Source organism: Triturus cristatus, chromosome 1_1, assembly GCF_964204655.1.
Source record: "Triturus cristatus chromosome 1_1, aTriCri1.1, whole genome shotgun sequence".
Classification (NCBI taxonomy): Eukaryota; Metazoa; Chordata; class Amphibia; order Caudata; family Salamandridae; genus Triturus; species Triturus cristatus.
This window is the reverse complement of record NC_140579.1, coordinates 1,258,781,995-1,258,808,176: the sequence shown is the minus strand read 5'-3', so window position 1 is coordinate 1,258,808,176 and position 26,182 is coordinate 1,258,781,995. Positions and strand designations below refer to the sequence as shown.

Here is a 26,182-nt window from a genome sequence, read left to right as displayed (position 1 = left end):
TTGAAGCTCAGGTTAGATGTCCTTCACATCTAACATGGACATCAATTGGAATTCCATAGAGCATATTATCAAGCCCATTATCGCCGTTTTAGCAGCAGTTTTCTGCCGCCAAAGCGGCGATAATTTTATCACCTGTCTTGATAATATGCCCCTTAGTTCCTAATGTAGTCAAGTTCGCCAAGGAATAGCCACACCACTGTGTCCACAAAGGCCATATTTGAGGCAAATAACCCCAGGAATTTATTCTGGTAAACGTACATTTTCACTTAGCCATTTTACAACTTTTACATTTCTACATGCATGCAAACATTTTAAGAAATCTCTATCCAGAGTGCATTTTTTAAACACTGATGATATTTGATTAGTTTATGCTCTACTCAATAAAATGACAGGCTCTGATTATGAGTGGTCAAGGTTGGGATTGATACATCCTGCAGCTGCTAAAATCCAATACCTAAGAGCTCAGATTTCACCAGTTGCACCTAATACAAGTTTCATCTTGTAATCCAGATTTTGGCGTTTTCCCTACAGAAATCTGCATGTACCAGTATTTACCAGACATTTACCCCAGGTAAACGAGTTTTGACCTGTAAAGATTACTGGGGAAAAAAGCAAGTAATTACGGTAAAACAGGTCCTTCTGATCCCTCCTCAGACATGAGTTTGAGCAGAAATCAGAGGATAATGGGACATTCAGGATGATAGCATTAGTGTATTAGAATTTATAAAAATTATATTATTTAGCATTTAGAATAGCGTTCTTTAAAAAACCATGATCTCTTCAGAAAGGGAACAGTTTGCTACACCTGCTACCAGCCATCGGAGAATTGTTGCATTTACAGCAGTCACTGTTTCCTTTTGAGTAAAGACTATAAGTAGTATTCTGTTTGCTCTTTTTAAGTAGGTTTTGTTGTGATGCCACTGAGCCTAAAGAGGGTGATAGAGCATTCTAAAACAGATTTATTGAAGTATTACCTGTGTATATTAGTGCAATAGAAAGGGGGAGTATACAAAAGTAGACTTAAAAATGTACCAATCATTATGTGCAAGGACAATAAAAAAGTTGAATGTAAAGTATTTTAAACAAACTGTTTAAAAAACAATCCACAGAAGTTGGATAAAGACTCAGGAGTGCTGAAATAGCGAATAAACAACATAGGTACTGTTAGACTTCGCATCCTTGGCGTGGTTTCCCCTGACTTTTTATCTCTACCTTCTGTATCTTGGATGCTGTGCTGGATTTTGTTTTTGCTGGCTTAAATGCTTTGGGCACTTTGCCGCTGCTGATCAGTGTCTAAGTGCAAATGGTCCCTGAATAAATTACTATTGTAATTGGTTATCATTGATTGGCATATTTGATTTACTGGTAAGCCCCTAGTAAAGTGCACTGAGTGTGCCAGGTCATGTAAATCAAATGCTACTAGTGGGCCTGCAGCACTGATTGTGCCACCCACATGAGTAGCCCTGAAAAGGTATCTCAGCCTGCCACTGCAGTGTCTATGCACAGTTTTTAACTGCTATGTCGATCTGGCAAGTGCATCCACTTGCCAGGCCCTAAACTTCTCTTTTCTTACTTGTAAGACACCTCTCAGATAGGCCCAAGATACCACGATGGGCAGGGTGTAGTGTATGTAAAAGTTAGAACATGTACTGGTGTGTGTGACATGTCCTGATAGTGAAATACTGCCAATTTCCTTTTTCACTAGTGAAAGGCTATCTGTCCCGTAGGATAGCATGTGAGATACTTTGTAACATCTTACAGGTATAACATCCCATTGGAACAAGATAGAGGAATACAGATAGGCTCTCTGAACTCAGAATTTAATAACACATCTTTTAGTAAAGATGGCTTTTACATTGTGTTTGAAAATGACACTTTTAGAAAGTAGGCCTTTTTTTGTTTAACCAATCTGTGTGCCTCTGCCTGTTTGTGGATTGACTGTCTGGTTTTGGAGTGACAGGGGCTGGGGATGTGCATTCACTGTTAACAGCCACTGGGGGGGAGAGGGGGTTTGAGGCGTGCCTGGCCCTTCCTGGATGCCTCAGTGCTGTGCTGAATAGACCTTGACCGCATTTAGAGTGATGGGAGGAGTTCCCTTTGCACCTGAATAGGGCTCGTCTCCCTTGAACAATGCTGTCTCCACCCCTGTGGTCATACTGCACCAGTGAGGGCAGAACTGGTTTGGACTTTCACAAAGAACAAAGACGAAATGGGATATAGGTAGTAGACCTTACACTCCAGAACTTTAGATCACATCTGGCCTCAAGAGGAACCTTTGCCAAGGAGAAGAGCTGGAGAGGTGTGAGGAGTACTGTCCCTTTGTTGTGTGCCGAGTAGGGATGGCCTGCAGTTGCTGCTTCAGCGAAGAAATAGGACAAAGACTGGAGCTTTGCTGAGAAATCTGCTTGCAGAAGAATCTCGAAGGCCTAGGTGTGCTGGCCTCCTGCTCTGAAGTCTCAGGGTCACAAAGACTTCACCCCCAGCTCCACTGAACTCTACTACTGAGAGTTCTGACCTGCCAGGAGGTGCCTGTTCCAGTCTTGGGCTCTGGATGTTGTTTGTGCTGTTGGGGACTGGAAGAAACCTAAGAGAAGCAAGAAAACTCATCTCCAATGCCATCAGCGGCTCCACCGTGACTTGCGCCGAGGCCAGGGGCACCACGCGTGAACCTCGCCACCTAGCGACGCCTTGGCCTTCCCAACACCAGCGCTCACACTGACTCCATCATTGCCAGCACCTGCATCCTGTTATCGGGGCGTCGATAACCGCCAAGGGGGACTCCACAAACTCGCTGACTTCACCTCGCAGGAGCCAACACCTCACTGCCACTGCAACCGACTTCCCCTGTCCTGGATTCGACACTTCCCTCCTCACGGACATGACGCCTTGCCTCCCCGTGGCAGCTGGCCTCGACCACGGCACCAACGCCTCACCCCCAGGAAGCCGTGCATTGTCATAGACTTCATTTTCCAAGGTACTGTTTGTTTGGGGATCCGTTTGATTCTGTGCCTGACGCCGCGCACCTCACGGTCAGCCCCGTACTTTGGATTTCTTGCTGTCATGATGTTGATAGCCCAAGGTGGAGCTATTTGTTTTCTACAAGCTTTATTTTTGAAATAACTGTTTTGAAGTGCTATTTTACTACATGGATGTTGGATTTTTGTCGTTATGGTCTTTTTGAGTTTAGATAAAGATACTATATTTTTCTAAACTGGTGATGTGTCCATTTGTGATGTTTTCACTATATTACTGTGTGTTTTGAGTACAAATACTTTACACATTACCTTTGGGATAAGCCTGTCTGCTTGTGGTGTTGCCTGTCTGCTACCAAAGTGGTGAGCAGGGTGGTTATCTAGAGTGTGTATCCCCCTTACTAGAAGTAAGGGTCCCTACTTGGACAAAGGTGCATATCTCTGCCAACTCGAGACCCCCAGTTCTAACATGTACAAGACAGGTACAGACTGCATACGACTCCCCAATCTACTGTAGACCTGAAATCCGGAGTTTAATACAATTTCAGCAAAGATGTCCAATCGCTTTATGTGTGCAGTGTTTATGTCGGGTTTAAAAGATAATATTTTAGCTTGGATTTAAAGATTAGACTTTAAGGCGAAACTCTTCTATCAGTGGGAAGAAATTTCAATACACAGGGAACATTCTCTAAAGGTGTGTTTGAGGCTAGAGTTGTTTTAAAAAACACCCCCATTCAAGAAAAAGTAGTAAATCTGCACTGGTTGTGTACATTCACTGGCTTTTGGTTTTCATCATTATTCCTACCTCTACAGACGAATCAGGCTCTGGGTGTCAGTTCTGCTATTGGGAATGTCAGGTTCCTATGCCCCTGTGCAGAGTTCTCCGTAATGAAAAAGTCCACACTGGGGGGATAAAGACTCCTGTACAAACGCACACTTTATTTTTTCTGTATGGAATACATTTTCCCTGTGGAGCAAGCCCTTTTCCGACACAGCCATGCGAGGATGATCCACTCTCCTACCTTCCCTCGAAGTGCAGGCACTCCAGCACTTGACTGGAATAAATCTCTATTTCCAGGGTGGGATGGGGTCGAATCACAGTTTGAGAATGCCACCAAACATGCATACCTACAGACATTCCCAAACTTCCACACCTTGGAATACCTCTTTACACCCCTAAAATAGAATTTCTGGGTGCAGATTTTTCATTGCAGAGATGGCTGCACTCGTAAAATCATTGCTCCCGTCAGGAGTCCCTCTGTGGATTCCTGGCAGGCATTTAAAAATAGTAAATTCCGTTGTCAACCAACATTTACGACTGAATATATTTTTGAGAATTGGGTCCATTGTTTACGGGAGTTCATTTTCAGTTATTAAGGACACAGTTACTTCAACACTTCTTTGAATTATGTCAGTCATCTAGTCGTCAACAATGCCTACTTTGACGCTCGACATTCACATTCATCGTCCTTTAAAGCAATAAAGGATTTAGATTACCTGCACAGTCTACAATCCCGCGGTAATTCTACTCATGCATTCCTCTCGGCAAGGACTGGAGACGTGTCTTTATAACTATAAAGGGAAGTAAAACACATTGAAGCAAGCAATTGAGAGCGTCATGATACCATTAACATGTTAACCCACATCGCATAATCCGAGAGATTATGTCACATCACTTTCATTGTTTAGCCACAGAATCAAAAGTTAATCACATTTGCTGAAATAGGCATTGGTAAATGATTTTGGTTTTGCGTATGTGATAATAAACTGTTTTTTGTTGTAAATTGTAGCTTGATGAGTAGTTGTACAATATAAATTACAGAAAGTCTGATAAAGTGTTATGACTTGTTTATATACCAAAAGGCAATATATTGTGCTGTTACTAGTGGTATGATGCAGGTAAGTATTAGCAAAATTTTGAAAAATGAAATGAAAGAGGGAAATTATAGATTTCACTGATGTAATAGCAATATTATGTGTTTAGAGGAGTTCTGACAACTTTTTGGGCCCTGTGATAGTGCACCTGATGAGCCATTCACATCATGCCCCTATTGCCTGTAAGGTAACTGCACTTGTGACGGCATGTTTAGGAGTAAAATAATGCAATATTGGGTGTACAGAGGGGTTCCTAGACCTTTGGGCCCGGTGTCACTGCACCTGCTGCACCATTGAAATCATGACCCTAGTGTCTGCAAGGTAACTACACTTGTGACAACTTATTTAGTAGTTAAATGTATCAATTTTGGTATTTAGAGGAGTATTGACAAGTTTTGGACCCCTGCAGCTCCATTGAAAACATGGCCCTAGTGCATGTTAGATATCTGCACTTGTCAGGGACATTTTAAGGATTTTGGGGGCCCTGGGCCAAGCATATTTTGGGGGCCCCTGTTAGGAACAGTTTTGAATTCATGATCCAATTTCAGCTTTTTCATGCCCTCTTTGGCTGGGTCATTGAAAATGCACATGCGCACTCGTCCAAATTCTAATGATATTTACATGTAATATTCAGGGATAGTTATGTGCATGGGCGTAGGAAGTGTGGGGGACGCGGGGATATATCCCCCCCAGATTTTGGAGTGGGGGGACATGGGGGACAAGGGTGGGGGGGACGAGGGGACAAAGGAATTTCCCCTCTCCCTTCTGTTATCGCAGGGCCATTAGCACGCGAAAGCGCTACCTAATGGCCCTGCACTTGACCTGCCTGGAGTCAGAGGCCACCCGCCCTCTGCCTTTTGTTATGCTGCAGGAAGGCTCAGCCGTTCTGGGAAGGGCAGAGATCGGAGAACAAATAAACGCTGTCTCTTTTCCTTCATGGCAAGGACCGTGTCCACTACTCCTGATCTGCTTCTGGCGGCTGCCCTCCTCTCTTTATTCCTCCATCTCTTTCTGTCTCTGTCTCGCTCCTGCTTACGTGCTGATTTCAAGAGGCAGCTCTTAAGGTACTCTCTCTTGCCTCTCCTTTTCTTTATTTGTTCCCCTGTGAAATTGATCCAAAAAAGGCTGAACACTTTGGCGGTAAATGTCCTCATTTTCTGACCGTTTTCTATTGAAAAGAAACACCTCGGAATGGAGAGAAAAAATAGTTAAATACCTAAATAAAGCAATACAGAGTGGACAGCAGACAGGCTAGACTGTTATTTACACCCACACACATTAGCGCCACTTTACAGAGTTTGCCAGTGAAAGCGCTACTTTCTTTTTTATCTTCTTTCCTTGAACAACATTGTTTTCCCAGGGTGGGTAAGTGCGCCATTCCTAAAGGGACTGCAATACCTGGTTGATGGGTTGAGTGGAAACGTTTAATATGATCGTTTTCAACTTTTTAATTATTTTAGCTTATAAAATGCGGCTCTGTGTTTGGGGATGTGGTCTTTTTTAAACCAAACTGCATACATTTTGAAAGGATATAAGCAATGGACATTGAAAGGGGTCCCTTCCTGGTCCTGTAGCCATGTCTTGAACTTTTCAGGCAAAATCACTTACTGATTTCTGAATAATGAGTTTAAAACCGTTAAGGTAACCATGTTTTTTTCTGATTACAGTTCACATGCTTTGCTTATTCTTGCATTCCCTATGAGTGTTTGCTTTTTCCAGGGTGTTATTAATTTTTTTTCAGGCAGCATTTTACTGTTGTCTACTGCATAATTTGAATTTAGTCGCAGCACAATTGAGTTGTGCTGAAGGCAGTGCGAGTTTCTCTCAGTGGGGCAGCATGTTGTTCAGTGTGGGAGAGAATGTGGCACTCTGGCCAAAGCTGCTGAATTTGGAACTGGAGAACCATGTTCAGACCTTCATGACCAGTTCACCATACCACACTCCTGACAGAGCTTATTCTGATGCTACACCTTAGAAGGCCCGATAGTCCTTAGAAGCCCAGGTGTCTTAGCACCCGCAGGTGGACCTGTCCACCACAATCCATACTGCAGTTCACTTCCAGTCTTACGGGCAGGCATATGAAGAAGCACATCCTAGATCGACAGTGAATCTGTCACTGAGGTCACAAGACCCTTGAGGCCAGTCCACCTCACCCATTGGTACCTCCATTGGCCTTTTTCCAGCACTAGCAGTGCAACTTGCCAGGGGTTGGCAATGTAGGATTTGCATGCACACCAAACTTAGGGGTTGGTTATAATGGCAGTGGGACTGCCACGTCACCCCGTCGGTGGCGGTCCCACCGCCATAGGTGACTGCATCACAGCCCGCAATATTACAATGGCGGGTGGTTACCTGGCGGTCGGAAAGACCAACCACCACGCACCCGACGGGCTTCTTGAGCCCGCCGGTGTGGTGGAGGGGCTTGTGGTTCCTACAATGCTGGTGGTGCCTACCATGCACCGCAGCAGGGATTACGATGTCCCTTACCCGCCAGCTTATCAATGGCGGTTCACCTGTCATGGAAATGCTGGCGAAAGGGACATTGGGGGCCCGTAGCAGGCCCCTTTACCCCTGGCCCTCAGACATGGGTCCTGGGGGGCATCTATGATGCCCCACAACATATCACTGCACCATGTGGCAGGCACCGATATATTTAACATGTTCCTTTTTTTTTTACTTTGCGGCGGATGATGCAGCCAGCAGCACCTGCTGCAAGGTAAAAGATAGGCACTGCGAACACCGTAGTGGCAGTCACATTGTAATGCCTATCGTGGGGCCCCCACCTGGAAGGCCAGCGGTCCCATTCCCTGATTCGATGGCGGTGGTACTGAAGTCCGCCTGCCATCGTAGTCAGCCCCTAAGTTTGCATTTTATGAATATGATTCAGCGGGAAATAAATTGATGTTTGCAATTTAATTGACTTTGGTTGGCCTCTTATCTATGAGATTTCCCTGTTGAATGTGCCTTTACATTATACATTTTTGGTTGTATGAATTGATTGCATACTACACTCTCCTACAGGTATTAATTTGAGTGTCATTAGGAGTGTCTGGGACCAATTGTTTTCTTAGGAATTGTTTTCTTTACTAACCTTTGCAAAGGGCCCTAAACTTCACAGCAACACAAGTCACATTTATTTTAGTAATTTGAGATCTGTTTGAGCTACAAAATTGTTTTGGAGGAAATCGTTAGATTATGCAGCAGATGATGTATTATGTGGCAAATATGATACAGCCATAGTTAAGTGAAAAACATTTTTCCACTTAATTTTGCCCCAACATTGTAGTTGATCAATTTGTAAGTTCCCCAAACCCAAAAGTCGAGTTTGGGCACAATTTGCATTTTAAAAGCAGCCCTATAACACAGGGCTACTTTTAACCCCTTCGCTGCTGCGGACATTCCGCTGCAGCGCTGGGGGGGGGCGGGGGGGCAGCGCGGCGGGCCTGTGCTCATGACGGAGCCGCTCCGTCATGAGCCACAGTTGAGCTGTGCTCATGACGGAACGGTTCCGTCATGACTCCGCCCATTTGCGTTGTCCCCCCGCACAGGCGGGGAAACAGCGCCGCGTAGGCGGAGCGGCCGCCAACGGGAGTGTCATGACGGAACCGTTCCGTCATGAGCACACGCCAACCGTGGCTCATGACGGAACGGTTCCGTCATGAGCAGGGAAGGGGTTAAACTGACCTCAGGCTTCAGCAGTGCACACATGCAAGCGCAGAAAGGGCTGCTGGCCTCTAAACTGCCATGCCCTATTATATTCTAGGGACTTAAAAGTGGTTCTAATCCCCCTGCCCTATTATGTACTAGGGCCTTATAGGAGAGGTCATGCCAATCATAGGGGTACCCTAACCCATAGTGCACCCTAGTGTATGTAGGTGTTTTCACTGTATTTTTAAGTGCCTCTTTCAGAATAGCACTGGCTGTTTAGGCAGAGGCCAGGGTCAGTCAGTCAGGTACCACCAGTACCAGTCAGCAAAAAGTTGGGGAGTGCCCAGGGCGGCTTTGCAACACTAGAGAAACACAAACTCAGAATGTAAAACATAACACCATGGTTGGGAGGTTCTCTTCAATAATCAGAATTGATTTCTATCCTAATGAACCCATTTTCCAACATTAGGATAGGGAAAGACTGGGGAAAAATCACAACGTTCTAATCTATACAGTGAAGTTTTTATGCAGCTCTTTGATGACGGTTAATAGCTCACTGTTCAATGTTAGGATTTTAACTTATAAACTTCAAATACCAAAAGAATATCTCAGACAAAAGCAGTAACTCACTGACCTATTGAATTAAAACTTTCAATAGACAAGCCTTCGATCTCTCTCAAAAAAAGAACATTAATCACCAGAGTTATCTTCACATTTTTATTGTTGCCTGAAAATTGCTGGAGACCAGGAATGCAGCAGCAGGTACTTTTCAAACCCTAATGCACTTGCAAACACGACGCCCCCACCCTAAGTCAGCGGCCTTTGTTTGCTTTGTGCATTAAGATGCAAGATTCATATATATGTTTTTTTTAAACATTTGGTCTCATTACTATATGAATGTAAATAACAATAAAGCATACATGCAAACTGTGACTACATGCCCGCTTTTCTCAATATTTCACTCCGAAAGTATGCGATTGTATTTGTTTAACGGGCGGTGATTTGTATAGGGTCACTGGAAAGTGCACAAGGTTGTCCCTGTCCCCCCCAGAATTTTAGTGTCTCCTACGCCCCTGGCGATGTGTGTTTTCAATATTGTAACGTAGCAGCTGCTCACTAATATTACTGCAAATAATCTCTGTGACACTCTCCCATTTCTCATATGTGTGGTTCTGATTTGATTTTATAACTTGTTTATGGCTGTTGCATGTCACATAAACACAACTTTTCTCTACAAAATGTCTATAATAGACACTCACATATCAATCACATGGAAAATAAAGCAAAGGAAAACGGTATTTGAAATAATCTGTGTAAGAGTTATTCAAGGTCATCAGGGCAAGACTGCAGAACAGAGCTGGGTCTGTCAGGGGGCCCCCTGAAGGTCTGGGGCCCTGGGCCAGAGCCCACTTTGCCCCTGCCTTAAAACGTCTCTGGCACTTGTGACTTCCTGTTTGCTGCTGCACCATTTAAATCAAGCCTCTTTTAACTGCACGATAACTGTAATTATGTCTGCCTACCTAGTAGTAAAATGTAGCAATATTAGGGGTTTCAAGGGGGTCAAGACAAATGTGGGTCCCAGTGCCACTGCACCTGCTGCACTATTGAAATCATGACCCTAGTGCTTGCTAGATAACTGTATTTATGACTGCCTGTTTAGTTGTAAAATATAGCAATATTAGGTGTTTAGAGGAGTTCTGACAACTTCTGGGGTCGGTGCCACTGCACCTGCTGCACTATTTAAATAATGACCCTGTTTCCTGCAAGAGAACTGCACTTGTGACTGCCTGTTTAGTAGTAAAATATAGCAATATTTGGTGTTTAGTGGATTTATGAAAACTTTTGGCCCTGGTACTACTGCACCTGCTGCACCATTCAAATCAAGCTCTTTCAACTGCAGGGTTACTGCAATTGTGACTGTCTGTTTAGTAGTAAAATATAGCAATATTAGGTGTTTAGAGGAGCTCTGACAACTTTTTGATCCGGGATGACTGCACCCGCTGCACCATTCTAATCATGATCCTGTTGTCTTCAAGGTAACTGCATTTGCGGCTGCCTATTTAGTAGTAAATACAGTAATTTTAGGTGGTAAGTGGGGTGACTAGAGCTTTTGGTCCTGGTGTCACTGCACCTGTTGGACCATTGAAATTATGAACCTGTTGTCTGCAAGGAAACTGCGCTTGTGACTGCCTGTTTAGTTTTAAATTTGAGCAATAACCTGGGTTTAGTGGGGTCACTAGAGTTTTTGGCCTCAATGTCACTGCATCTAATGCATCTTTCAATACAAGTCCATTTTAACTGCAAGGTAATTGCAATTGTGACTGCCTGTTTAATAGTCAAATAGAGCAATATTATGTGTTTAGAGGATTTCTGAAAACTTCTGTGTCCAGTGCTACTGCACCTGCTGCACTATTCAAATCATGACCCTGTTGTCTGCAAGGTAACTGCCTGTTTAGTAGTAAAATATAGCATAGCTCTTGTATATTAACTTTATTTTTAACGAACAATGTGTATTAACTCTAGAATGTAATCATAATGACGAAATAGATTACGTTGAAAAAATCAAGCCAATAATGCCTACAAAGTGCAAAGAAAGGTACTGAGGCGTGAAAAGGAAATACCACAAATGTTCTAAGGCTAAAACATCTGCTTTACATAACTAATCAATAAAAAGCAAGCATTCCAGCATACTGTTAGAAGCTGTCTGCCTTTTCCGTGGGAAGAGATCCTATGTTGACATTAAATGGGGCTTAAACAGTGTGAACAGCTTTAGCAGAAGTATCGTAAATGTGTGCAGCCAGGGGAAGTTAACAAAAACATAAAATTCCACACAAAAGAGAATGAACACAGTAATTTAGCCGAGGGAACTGATAAGAGCCCCCTTTTACGATTTATTAAATACAAATGATTTCACAAGCACAGTGCAAGCACTGTGCAGGCGAAACCCAAAAAATCAGCCTACAAATGTTCAAAATTGACATACATCTTGAAAGAGCCCTTTCTAGCACACAATCCTTATATTTATATATATATATATATATTCAGTGAAAAAAACAAACGTTACCAGGATGTTATAGTTAGGCTCAGATTTCACTCGTACAAACCAGTGAAATTCAGCAGTTATAGTTAGCTGAGCTAACTATCTTTCATAACCCCACAATGCACTGCTTATGACCTCACATATTATATCACTCATGACAGGGTCAGTGACATTACTGATGACATCACTGATGACATCGCAAATGACACCACTGATGACATCATCCAGTGCCTGAGTGTTTTTAAAAGTTTATGAGTGTTAAATATATCAAGGGGAATTGGTGAATCAGTAGGTATATGAGTGCCTGTATGGATGAATCAGTGGATACATGACTGACTGTATACGTGAGTGATTAGGTGCCTCAGTGAATATATGGGTGAGTGACTGGTTGCGTGAATTTCTGTATTAGTCTGTCAGCTGCTAAGTGGCTTCATGGGTGTGTGAGTGGGAATGTGAGTGGCTGTATTGGTGAGTGATTGGTTGTCTGAGTACCTGCATTATTGTCTGAGTGTCTGTGTAGGTGGGTGAGAGGGTGTGTGACTGACTGTATGGTTAAGTGAGTGGGTGAGACAGTGGCTGTATGGGTAAGGGAGTGTGTGTGTAAGGGGCTTTATGTTTGAGTGTGTGGATGGCTGTGTGGGTGAGTAAGTGAATGTGTCAGTGGTATATGGGTGAGTAACTGGGTATGTGAAAGGCAGTATAGGTGAGTGATGGAATATATGAGTGACTGTATGGGTGAGTGAGTGTGTGTGAGAGTGGCTGTATGGGTTTGTGTGTGCTTGTGTCTGTGACTGTATAGTATGTGTTAGTATCTGTATGAGTAAGTGAGTGGGTGCGTGTGTATCTGTATGGGTGAGTAGGTGGCTGTGTGATTGACTGTACGAGTGAGAGATTAGGTGTGTGAATAGCTAAATGGGTGACGGATTCAGTGGGTGAATGGCTGTATGGGTGTATGAGTGGATATGTCAGTGGCTGTATTAGTGACTGAGTGGGTGTATGAATGGCTGTATGGGTGAGTGAGTGGATGTGCATGTAGATAAATGAATCAATGATTGGGTGCGTAAGTACTTGTATGGGTCTGTGAATGGGCTTGTGAATGGTTGTGTGGGAGTGTGTGTTTGAAAGGTTCTATGGGAGTGTGAGTGGGTGCATCAGTGATAATGTGAATGATGTCATCAGTGATGTAATTTGAGATGTCATGAGTGATGTCACTGACCATGTCATGAGTGATGTAATCTGTGAGTTCATAAGCAGTACATAGCAGGGCGCAAGTTATAGTTAGCTCAGCTAACTATAACTTCTTAGTTTCACTGGCTTAGTATGAGTGAAATCTGAGCCTAACTATAATGTCCCTGTAACCTTAGTTTTTTTCAGTGAATTCCTAAGGTTTTTTAAATGCTAGTTCCTAACTATAACGTCCCTGTAACCTTTGTTTTTTTCTGTGAATTTATATTGTTTGTCAAGTAGTAATCGTGTTCACAGAGTGGTGGAGAAATGGGCCAGGGCCTCCGACCAACTCTCAGGAACCCCACTGTGTAAGACTTACAGGAGGTAACAGGAGGGCTCATTTGCCCCCACGGTCCCTCAAGAGTAAAGTGGACTTCATCCCCCAATCAGCATTGTGCCAGGAGGCACGTTTGAAGAGTGATGGAGAATGGGGGCAGGGCCTCTGAAGACCTCCTAGCAATCCCACTGTGTCGGACTTACTGGGGGTAACAGGAGGTGCAGTTGGCCCCAAGGATGATCCAAACAGCAGGATTGGCGAGAGGCTGTCGGAAGACATGCCCCCATTCTCCACCACTCTGCAAATGCGCCTCCTGGCACACTACTAGTAGGGGGATGAAGTCCCCTTGGCTATTGAGGGTCCTTGGGGGACAGCTACACTTCCTATTACCTCCAGTGAGACGTACACAGCTGGATTGCTGAGAGGTTGTCAGAGGCCAAGCGCTCTTTCTCCACCACTCTGCAAATCACCTCCTGGTGCACTACTGGTTGGGGGAAGAAGTCCACTTTAGTCCTGAGGCCCTCAGGAGTAAGGTGGAATTCATTTCCCAACCAGTAGCACACCAGGCGCTGCGCTTACAGAGGTGTGGAGAAAGGGTGTGTGGCCTCCAAGTCCTCTCAGCAATCCCGCTGTCAGGGACTTACTGCCGGTAACAGGAGGGGATATTGGACCCCAAGGACCCTCAGCATCCAAGGGACTTCAGCCCCCAATCTTCACTGCACCAGGAGGTGCTATTGCAGAGTGGGTGTGAAGGGTGCCTGGCCTTCGGTGACTTGCCAGAGGTTTTTTTCTATTTTTTTAAAAAATTAAGGGAACAGGGCTGCGTTGCTCCCCTTCGTTGGGCCATTTTCGGCCCAGGGGACCCCAGTCCCGGGGCTAAGGTCTTTTTTCAGTGGGTGAGGGGAGCCCGCAGCCCCCCTCTCCAGGTTGATTTCATCCCCAGTGACCCCATCCCGCAGGGCCTGGCCTTTTCTATTTTTGGGATATAATATATAGGTAGAGGGGCTGAGCGGCCCCCATCCCAGGCCGATTTCGGCCTCAGGGATCCCATCCTCCGGGGCCCAGCCTGCAGTGTGGGTGCCTCAGTCACAACCAGGGAACCTACTTACATTTGTTGGGGACCATGGGGGAACCTAAAGGCCTACAGTCCCTGCCTGCTCCCGCCTCCTATGGGAATCGGCATTGCTTTGACACATAGAGAGCTGCTAAAATGCAGCTCCCTGTGTGTGAAAGCAATTCTGCTCAACTTCTAATAAGTGAGAGCATTTTCTGCTCTTGCTTACTAGAAGCAGAGCAGTGTTTATTGGTTATTGCTGGAGCTAGCCCTGAGGGTGGCAGTCCCCAAGGCCATCTATGGCTCCAGGAGGGAGGCCACGTGCCCCCCACCTTTCTTTCATGTAGCTCTGGGGAGGTGGTGGTCCCCAGGGGGTCAACAACGGACCCCGTTAATTATTGTGTTTGTGACTCAGGGAGGTGGCAGTCCACAGGGCTGTGGGGGAGGACATAGGGATTTCCCTGCATTTAAAAAAAAAAATGTATGTGCCCCAGAAAGGTGTCAGTCTGCGTGGCAGCAGGTGTCCGGGAGGTGCCCCGCATTCCTATTGTTACATGCCCCGGAGGTGCAATCCCTGCGGCAGAGGGGGAGGCCATAGGGCCTCCCCTCCGTTTTTTTAAAAACAATGAGTGCGCCGGTCCCCACAGATAAACTCTGTGTGAAAATCCAAGGAAAAATTAGGAATTACGAAGGGAATTAGTCCCAGAATTACCAACTCTACGGTATTGGTAACTTCTTCCCTGCAGCCAAAGTTACCTGGAGGATGAACAGGCTGCTCATAATGAGAACCTCAATAGGATTAATGGCATTTACCTCATATAGATTCATGAGTGACAAACTTTGCATAGGACCTCAATTGGATTCTTCATTCAAAAAAATGAGACATTGAAAAATGAGAACCATAAACTAGAGAGCACAGTTCTGCACATGAGTGACTTGTACTATGCCACAATAGCCAGAAAAATGCTTGCATGTAAAAAGCAATTAAAATATGTTTTTATGCAGCTTTCTAAATTCTGGGAATGTAATTGCAGTCTAGGAACCTGATTTACAGCTTGGTGAATGGATTGCTCCATCACAAATGTGATGTATATCCTGTCTGCCTTATTACAAGCCTCTTACAAAGAAAAAAGTGATACTTATCAAATCGAATAGGACAGTGTTATATTTTAGGTAGGAAACTGGAAGATCCCCTAGATCCAAGACAACTTAATAACATCTAATTGAATCAAATTGTGTGTCATCTTTGCAAATTACTGATGAAGATAGCATATATAAAAAAATATATACAACGTATTATTTACTTGGAAAATATTCGGACCAGTATACACATATAAATAAAAAAACAAGCAATTGCTACATGGAAGATTAAAACAGACAGGTTCAATGATGTCTTCTCATTTCTTATCATAAAGTAGGTTTTCATGGTTTGGCAAACAATTTCAGTAGTCTGTCTGATGTGAATCTATAAGTGAACATATAGATTAACATCAAAATTGTCACAAATGAACAAAATAAAATGCACTTCTTAATCTAAGGTTCCCATGAGTTTGAGTAAAAAAAATCCCTTTTATGTAGACTCAAAAGTGATCTCATTAGTGCATTAAATTCACTATTTCCCCACTCTGGGTGGACATCCCATGATTATTTTAATCTATAATGGCAAATGCACAGATTCTTGTTTATATACACTGATACTCTTATTGTCAAGGAATCAGATTGCCCTGTGCCTCAATCTGTTTCTCACGAGGCATTCCCACTAATATATCAATTCACTGAATAACAATTCTTCTGTAACTTCTGCGGTGCAGGTCAAAGGGATACACAGAGTTCTGGTATGTCCACACAGTGCAGGCAGATCTGTAAAGCCATAGGATATAATGCACTTCTAACAAGGTGGAAAGGATATTTGTAACATCTGTGATGGAGTCATCCATCCACCAAACTATAAATCAAGCCTTAAGTATTTTATTCTCTGAGAAAATCAACAATAGGTACAATAAAAACAGAAAGAGCAGCACTCTCACCATCACAAGGGTTGACACACACTGCTGAAATGGAGCCAGCTACACATCCTGATAACAACGAGTGGAAAAATGGGGCTCTTTCACCAGAAGATGCTTGGCCAAGCTTGTTGAGATGTAAAAACAGTGGGAAATAGGTGATGGAGAATGGAACATCCCTGAGAGACAAAGACACTTGGTCATATAGAAGTACATCAGTGGCAAGTTAAACATTCTAAACCAACAGCTAAGTGTTTACCTTAATATGGTGGCTTCAAGTCCTTTGTACAGCCCTCCGATTCCATCTGTCCGCAGTAGCTTTGCAGCTATATGTGTTGCCGACATTGGTCTTGAGGATGAGGCAGGGCCCACATTATAAGCTCGAGTGAGAACAGGGATGGCAGCTAAATGCTTTGGGCCTGAGTGCAAACAGTGCATTCCTCCAATGTTCTTCTGCAGTGATACTATGTCCAAAATAAATGATTCTTTCTTAGTAATAATCATAGCAGGTTTTTAATATAATGCAATACTTCTGTGTAACTTCTTATGATTCTTGAATACCTATTGAACACGTTTAATTTACCTGTAATTACATGTTATGCGTGTGAGGTTTGTAGGAAAGGCGTCCACACCTTTTTGGGAAAGACCACTCATCACGCTTTTGTACATGTGGTTAAGACCACATTGGAGGGAGCAATCAGAACTCCTAAATTACAACTTTCAGCTTAACCGCACACTCTAATATCCTAACATCTTATCAAATGAAACTCTTCTAACACCGACCCCTTAACCTAATCATCACCCATTCCAGCTCACCCTCTCCCTTAAATACAACCAAAACATGTTTGCCTTTGTACCTTGCAACTTCTTCCTCTTCTTCTTCCATCTGCCCACACTTGCTCAGGCAGCAACACACTCGCATTTGTAAGTTATCTCACCTTCTATTGCTTTTAAACTAGAAACCTTATTCCCTGGCTTTATCAGAGCTCTCCTTTCCACCACCAGAAAAAAACCCTCTCTTGGTTCTCCCAGCATCCCTCCTATTCTCCTCGCCTGCTCCTTCAAGCATTATTCAAACACTTTTATCAACATCATCAAATAAGTCCTATTCACCCAACACCGACAAATTGACTCCACCAGGCTAAAACAACATAGGCATCTTGCACACTATGCCAATATGATGTTCCACTCCCATGTACCTTTCCTCTAAAAAACCAGCAATCTCCCTGTTCACCTCCTTCCTGACCTTATCAATGGCCACTGGCTTCCTTCTGTCCACCACCTGTGACTGGGCCGCATATTCGTCCAAATCAGGTTGGGTAATCGTAACTGCCAAAACAGGCCGACCATCCTGCATGCTGCAATCGCCTTCTCCAGTTGGGCCTGCACCACACCTTTCATCCCCTTAGTTGACTTCAAGTTTTCTACCCACTGCAGTGTCTGCGGTATGCAATATGAAATGCAGAATTCTTCTGGAATATCCCCTTTCAGACCTGCTGCTGCCAATCCCCTAGGGTATTTTTCCAACCTTGGAGCCAAAGCATCCATCTTAATTGGTGTACTTGCCCTTTCCTACAATCCCCTTTCAATTCCATCAGCCCCTTCCCCCTCCTTGCTGACCTTGACCCACAAAAGAGTACAATAACGGGTGTCTACTGCTGCATCCTGAGCACTCATGCCGAAATCGGCATAGACATCTGTAGCAGGTCCTGTGTTGTAATTCCAGCTAGCTCCTTTTGTATTTGCCTTACCCTGACTCCCTCCCACCCCTGGGGTGGGTCCGATTTGAAAAGAGGCGCTGATCGGTGGCAAACCATTGTCTGTGTGAATGGTAGAAATGGTCGTGGTTGATGTCATGTACTGAAGCCATAGTTTATCTACTTCGCCCTAAGCTTTTTCTGGGTTCATCCCCCTACTACGGGGTTCCCCAGAGTCGGTCCTCGAGGGCCGGATCCATGCCAGTATTTTAGCATTTCCCCATTTGGATAAATGTAGTTATCTTAAAAATCTGGCATGGATCCGGCCCTCCAGGACCGACTTTGGAGAACCCTGCCCTACTAGGTCTAAACTCCTCATCATAATGGAGCGATGCCAGACTCTGAAGCTAATGAAAACTGACATATCCTGTCCATGTATCTGCACAATAAAACAATGCATTCCAGGAATTTCCCACACATGATACTAGCATAGATTTTAAATTTTACCAACCATGTATCTATTTTGGTGGGAATCCTAAACCTCCTTGCAACTTCCCTCTCCTCAGCCTTGGACCCATCTTTGCTGCTTGTTTCCTTGTGCGGGAACTTGAATATGGGAGAGGAGTTGGCCTTATGGCTAGGGCGCTCGACCTGGGTTTGAATCTCGGTAATGACGCTGAACATCCTGTGATTCTGGGCAAATCACTAAATCTCCCCGTGCCTAACAAAAAATGAATGTGTCCCCTCATGTAACGTAACTGGTGCTATGTAAAGCGCTCTGATACCTGATTGGATTTGGGTCAAGTTTGCGCTATATAAAATTCTGCAAAAAAAAAAAAATATGTCCAAGTACTTACATGCCCACATTTTTCTTTCATTCTGAGTAGGTGACTACTCAGTGGCTCCACTCATCCAATGTAATATAGCTCATCAAATATTCTTCCCCTTCCTTCACCTTTTCCACACTTCATCCTTGTCACTTCCCTGCATCACAGCACTGTTAATCATACCACCATGGGACCAGTCTGACTCGGACATTCTGATGCACTCCGCACACTGTCTCCTGCCTGGGACCCCATCTCCTGCCTCCCTTATTTTCAAGAAATTTCTGTTACTTGCCCACAATTCCTAATATAACTTTTCAATTGCTATGTAATAATCTACTCCTATCCACTCACCCCTCGCAGTCCTTCCATCACCTTCTCTCCAGCAACTACTGTTAGAAACTGGACTGTAGGTTGACTAGGGTTTGAGCCCTATTCAAGCAGTAACCACAATCTTATTCAGGGTAAGAAGCATGCAAACCCATAAGGCATTCCAGGATCTCCTACTCCCCCACTTGCTCACACTGTTTGGGGATATATGTTCCTCAGGCAGTATGCCTCCAACCATGAGGGAAGCAATACTGGTGGCCATACTCAAACCTGGGAAACGGCCAGAGGAGTGTGCCTCGTACCGTCCGTTGTCCCTCATGAACGTGGACGCGAAGATTTTCACGAAAATACTGGCTAATCGCCTTAGCCCACTGGTCACCACCCTGGTGGCGCCCGAGCAGGCTGGCTTTGTTCCCAACCGTAACTTAACCTATAACCTGCGAACTGTCTTCGCAGCTTTACAACATACCCGCTCGGAGGTCCCGGCGGTTGTGGTATTCTTAGATATGGAGAAGGCCTTCGACTCTGTTGAGTGGCCTTTCATGCGACACGTCCTGAGCCGTATGGGAGTGGGGCCGGTTTTCCTGCAATTACTTGCGACACTCTACTCCTTCCCCACGGCGCGCATTCGTATTGGGTCCTTAATCACTGATCCCATATCTATTTTTAGAGGCACGAGGCAAGGATGCCCTCTTTCCCCAATATTGTATGCCCTGACGGCGGAACCCCTGGCTTGTGCACCCCGTGAGTATCACAGCTATAGGGGCATTCGATTCCCAAACTATCGCCTAATCGTATCAACGTATGCGGCTGATACACTAATCTATGTTAGGGAGCCCGAGACCCATCTGTCCCCGGTATTGAGGGAGGTGGTCCTCTTCGGTTCTCTTTCGGGTATAGGGGTCAATTGGAATAAGTCTATCATGTTTCCGCTTACTCCAGCCACGGCTCGCTTTGAGCCGGAATACCCCCTTTTATGGTCCACTGAGGCGGTACGATACCTGGGTATCCGCCTACATACTGACTCGGAGGTTGTTCTGCGAGAAAATTATGGTGTTGCCATCTCCAAACTGGAGGACGATGTGGATAGATGGATTGCTCTTCCGCTCTCTCTGATGGGCAGAGTGGCACTCATGAAAATGATAATCCTACCGCGGTTTCTCTTTCTATTTATGAACATACCCATGGTTCTGTCCAGGGCATTCTTCAGTTGCATTCACTCTCTATTGGTGCGCCTGAGCCGCCCAATCCTCACACGCACATTATTGGATACATGGACCCTTGGATATACCCCACTTGTTGATTGAGACTATCGTCGCCGATCCCAGGCCTCTGCCCGCCTTGTTGTTTTCGCCTTGTGACAGGCGTACGGGCATAATGGACTCTCTTAATTCGGTCATACACGCTTGACACTATATACTGGCTGCTCACGCTGGTAATCTCCTGTATGCCCCTTTAGCCCATTTGGACTGGTGCAGCTGGCTGGCGCCATGTAGGGACAGAGGTGTTATCCAGGCACTGCAGTCACTCAATTTACATACCATGGGGGACCTTTTTGAGGGCGGTACCGCCCATTCCCTGAGGGACGTCACTGAGGGGGATGCCATCTGTACTCCCCTTGCACTGTTTCAATTTCATAGGGTTAGACATGCCCTTAGGGAAATATTGGGGGAGGACATGGCGGAACCTCCAGAGATCCCGATATTGACCACCATTATTAAAGCTCAGTCATCGGCTAAGTTGGTCTCTAGAATTTACCACTCCACGTTAACTGCTAGAGACAGTGCATACGCGAAGCCACGGCTAGCATGGCAACGAGATCTGCAGATAGATTTGACCGATGATAAGTGGCGATACTGTTGCCTTAGCACCAAACGAATCTCACTTAATGGGCACCATAGATTGGTCCACTTTAAATTTCTCAACCGGGTTTATCATACCCCGGAGCGATTACACCGCTTTGGTCTACGTGACAGCCCCCAGTGTGATCGATGCGGAGAGCCTTCAGCTGACTTCCTGCATGTGGCCTGGATCTGCCCAGGGATTGCCCACTTCTGGGGTGATATATTCTTAGAAATTAATCGCGTTACGGACATGTCGCTGTCCCATGATCCGTTCCTTGCTCTACTAGGCTACTCACAGCCACTCCCCAAGAACCACAGACGCCTGGTTGATATGGCGCTGCTACTCGCGAAGAGATGTGTGGCTGTCTGTTGGCTTCGTGGTCCAACGCCGACTCTGACCAGTGGACTAGAGATATGCTTTACTGTTGTACACAAACTGAAAATTACAGCGAATTATTGCCACCCCGTAACAGACCTAAAAACTTTTGGGCCCTGTATTTGGAATGGAGACCGTCTCCAGCTGCTGCTGAGCAGGGAGAGGCTACATCCCCGCCGGGGGCTACTTCCTCTTCTTAGGGTTCGATGGGACTGTACAACCTATGATATGAACTTCTCGCCCTTGCCCCCCCCCCTCTCTCTTTCCCCCCTTCACGGTGATGCACAGGATAGGGCGCTACGGCTTGTTTAGATGGTGGGACCACTCTTTTGTTTCCATTCTAAATCCTCTGTATCTATTATTGCTTGATTCAATCTATGACATATGATTTGTATGTATGTATAGGACATGCTACAGGAGGCTGTTTATGTTTGGACTGTGTCTATCCTTTGTTATTACTGTTTGTAATGTTTGCTCATCTTTTTATTTTTTAATTTTTTATTTTACCTTTTCAATCAAAAAGCTCAATAAAAATATTATCAAAAAAAAAAAAAAGAAGCATGCAAACCCTAAATTAACCTGTGCTCACCTGCTGGCAGCTTGGAACAGAGCAGTCAGGCTTAATTTAGAGGCAATGTGTAAAGTATGTGTGCAACACTTCAAACAGTAAAATAGTGAAACCACCACATAAACAGATTCCACACTAGGTTAATAAATAGAGCTTAATTTAATAAATAGGACAAGCCCAAAATGACACAACTCCAATAACTAGAACTTGAAATAATTAATTTTACAGATTACAGAGAAATATATCACTTAGAAGAAAAAAGTGCTATATGGGACATCTGGTCGCTTAAAACCGTGACGAAGTCAAATATTTAGGTCAACCGTGATGGAGCGTCGCCCAGCTACTGAGACCCTGTTAGGCCCGCTGAACAAAAGTATCTTAATCCTGGTTACTGAACACTTGCATGGATCCGCATCAAAGATACATTGCGCAGCAGAGGCAGTGCGGTGGTTTCATAATGCGATGAGGTACTGTGTGAGGTCCTGATGCATCAGTTTTGAGAATCCTGTTGGGGAAATATACAAAGCCCAACTGTCACCTAGCCCAGACATGTGATCAGAGACAGGCAGTAGGCACCAAATGGCTAAAGTGAGAAAATTCCCACTTTCTAAAAGTGCCATTTTCAGAATTGTAATTTAAAATCTGACTTCACCATAGGTCAGTATTTTACACTAGGATCCAAGAGACACCAGACTTGGGGGTCTTATCTCTTCCCAATTGGAAATTACACTTATACATTGTAACAAGGCAATCCCGATGTTATCCTATGGAAGAGGTAAGCCTTGTAGTGGTGAAAAACGACTTTGGGAGTTTTTCACTACTAGGACATGTAAAACTTAAAAGTACATGTCTTGCCTTTTAAATACATTGCACCCTGCTTTTTGGGTTAAGGGACTACCTTAGGGGTGACTTATATGTACAAAAAGGGAAGGTTTGGGCCTGGCAAAAGGTTTATTTTGCCTGGTCGACATGGCAGTGTAAAGCTGCACACACAGGCCCTGCAGTGGCAGGCCTGAGACATGGTTAAAGGGCCACTTAAGTGGGTGGCCCACTAGTAGCATTTAATTTACAGGCCCTGGGTACAGGCGAAATAACTTTACTAGGGACTTATAAGTAAATTAAATATCCCAATTGGGGATGAACCAATGTTACCATGTTTAGGGCAGAGACCACAAGCACTTTAGCACTGGTTAGCAGCAGTAAAGTGCACAGAGTCTTAATACCAGCAAAAACAAGGACAGAAAAGTGGAGGAGGTAGACAAAATGTTGGGGGGAACTACCCTAAAGCTGTCAGGTCTAACAAATACCTTCCTCCTCGCCCTTTTATGCTGACCTCCATCTATTCCCATATTCGTTTGCAGGTGTCCAGCAGCTCATCTCTCATGGGCACTGATATCCTTCCCCTTTTATCTCCAGTCTACTCTCCATCATCTCTCCTTCCCATGGACAGGTAACATTGCCCACCCCACGTCCCTTTCCAGACACACCCATGGCTGTGACTCTCTCTTCTCCCAAACTCTGCATTGCCAGCATTGACCCTGGTCCTGACCAATCCTGCACACTTGGTCTATACACCACTGATGCCATCCTTTTCTGCCACCCCTGTCGCCATCACATCTGGACTTTCTGTGCCTCCATTCCCACTGCTATCATCAGATAATGTACCTGACAAATCCTCTGTGCCTTCTTTCTTGCTTGCTACACAGCCCGTGCCCACCTTACTCCCTGATTAACCCACGTTGAGGCAGTCTCGACTCTCCCTCTCTGACCTTTCCCCTTGGGACTTTCTCAATCCAGCTATAATCACAGCTCTCATTTGAGTCACATATATAATTTGTTCCACTTTTTAGGTATAGCACTTAAAAAGAGATTTTGATTGGGTCAGACCCATTTAAGCACTGGTTACTTTTGTACAGCCCTCTCCAGCCATTGCTTTGAGTCAGTGTTAACCAAATCTTGGATCAGCCCGAGGAGCATTTCCCTCTAACTGGCATGCTGCTGTATTGATCCCCCTCCTAATAGGTGCTCTCATCAAAGTGCATGAAGTTCATGGTTTTCAGCATGCATTAGGGACTATTTGTTGAATACAAAGGCAATTTTGCAAACAGGTATTTTTCCACAAAAGCAAAATATATAAATGCACTAATCTGTCATATCGTAATTCTGAAATTATAAAACAAATAATTATATTAAAATGAGACTTGAGAAGTATTTTAGTATGGTTTAGACGGGTTGAGAAAAGGTGTTAGTGTTTTATTTTCTGTTGTTACGCGTGGAAAGATAGCCGTTTTGTTAACATTATCATTTAGCTTTCAGGGGCAGTGCCACCTGCTTCACACTGAACAGACTTGATTGAAAGACTGTCTACAGGGGCGGCTCTAGGCTCATGGTGGCCCTGTGCAGGGAGCGCAGGTAGGGGGCCCCCGGAAGAGGGGGTCCGGGCGGGGCGGAGCTCAGGAAGGTGTTTTAATAAAACGTCCAGAAAAGGCGTTAGATGACCAGTAACATGGTAACAGAAAAACGACGTTTACTTTTTGAGTGCTCATCACTTGGATACTTTGTTTTAGAATATGGGTCTCTGGAGGGACCCCTTTCAACAAGAAAAACACGTTGCGCGTCCGTAAGAGAGTTCGGCCACAAAGTAGGATCCCTCCAATCACATAAATCATATTCAGAACACGGGTCTGTAACATGGTCTTGCTCTTTGGCTTCCTTTTCAATACCAGCATCATCCGTCTGTAAACTCTGAACCTCCTTCAGAATGCCAGATGTTGATGGACCGATGAATGATGTTTCAGTTTCTCTGTCTGAGGGTCTTTTGTAATAATCCTCATCCTGAGTTGGTAATTGCTGCATGTTTGTATCAATTTCAGAGTCACCTTGTTCATTTTCATTGGTCTGCTCATGAGTATCATTCTGCTCTTGGATATCATCATATTTTTGTTCTTCTTTATGGTCGTCAGTGCCTGTTTTACCAAGTGCATCAGCAGTACTCTGGCCAGAGGATTCTCCATCTTTAGGTTTCGCTTGGGTGATAAAGTTCAGGATTGCTCCTTCCTGTGACACTACGAAAGCCTGCTGAGCCACCTTTCTCTTTCGTTTCGAATAACCAGATTTGTGTACTCGAATTCTCTTCATTTTGCTTGCAATGCAGCGGGCGAGGCTACCAGTGGGTAGGGAAAAAAAGAAGACAATCAGCAGTGGCGGCTGCTGAAAGATTTTGATGTGTCATTTTTATTTTCTTGCAAACACAACAGTTGATGGACAGAATGCAGAACAATGTCATACATTCACCCCAGTACAAAGATCTGGGCCTAAATCCATCGTTGTTTTGCTCACCACACCACCCCAGTTCAGACATGGCCATATGCAAATCAGCCTTGACCCTGTGCCTCATGGGAACAGTCCAGCCCAAACTGCCAAGCCATGTCTTCCCTGGACTACACAATGAAGGACCAGCATACCTTAATGAACGAGTGAATTTCCACCAACCTACTAGGAAAATATGTTCCAGAACCATCTCCCTAGCAGCCACCCAATGCAGCCGCTGATAAAACAGTGGAGGCCACTACTTCTCCCACCTGGCAGTGAAGACCTGAAAACCCTCCCCCTGCACCTCAGAGCCTCACCATCGCTCCAGCAGTTCAGGAAGGACCACAAGACCTCGCTGTTCAACCAACAAGCAGCATGATCCAGCAGCATGAATCCCACACCGCCTCGAGACCCTTATGTGTGAAGCAGCTGAGCTTTACAAACCCTGACTGATTGATAGTAATTACCCTTCCCACTACATGTATGACACATTATGAGGACTAGCCACATATGGAAGGTTTATTTGAAGAGTGTTATAAGACTATAGGGTAGATCATGTGACTTGACATGCAAGGTCTGTTTTCTCAGTCCACTGAGAACAGTAGAGCCTGGAGAATAGTTCATGATCTATTTGGGAAGTGACCTTAGCAGGAAGAGAGTAAGCTACCTTGAAATCATGGCACACAGAGACCTGTCTCAGTACGTCACTAACTGATCCTGAAGACAGCCTACAGGTAACCAAAGACTCGTCCACTTTACCACATTGTCAAAAGACAAAATACAATATATTTAATTAAGGTTTCTTGTATAGTGCCATTTTCCAGCAACCAGTTCTGCTCGCTTTCAGAGCACCTATTAAACAAGGATTCCTTACAGTGAGTCCTAAGGCTATGAAAAGGCACTAGAGGTTCACTGAAGCAAAATTAATGTGCAAGGAACATCCAGTCAGGAGACAACTTTCAAGCAGACGTACGAATCACTAGAACAGCGTACCAACGACCCCATGGGCCGTGGCATAAGCAAGGAAAATGGCCCCTTTGGCTGCTGCGCAGGAAGTAAAATATAGCAATTATCAGGGTTCAATGGGCCCCTGAGGGTTTTGGGTCTCAGTACCACTGTACTTGCTGAACCAATG

The 26,182-nt window shown here is 44.6% G+C and overlaps 1 pseudogene; it reads right to left on the bottom strand.

The window, feature by feature from the left end:
• Positions 1–4,443: 4,443 nt before the first annotated feature.
• The window catches only part of LOC146871922 (mitochondrial glutamate carrier 1-like), a 274,210-nt pseudogene continuing 252,471 nt past the window's right edge, over positions 4,444–26,182 (bottom strand).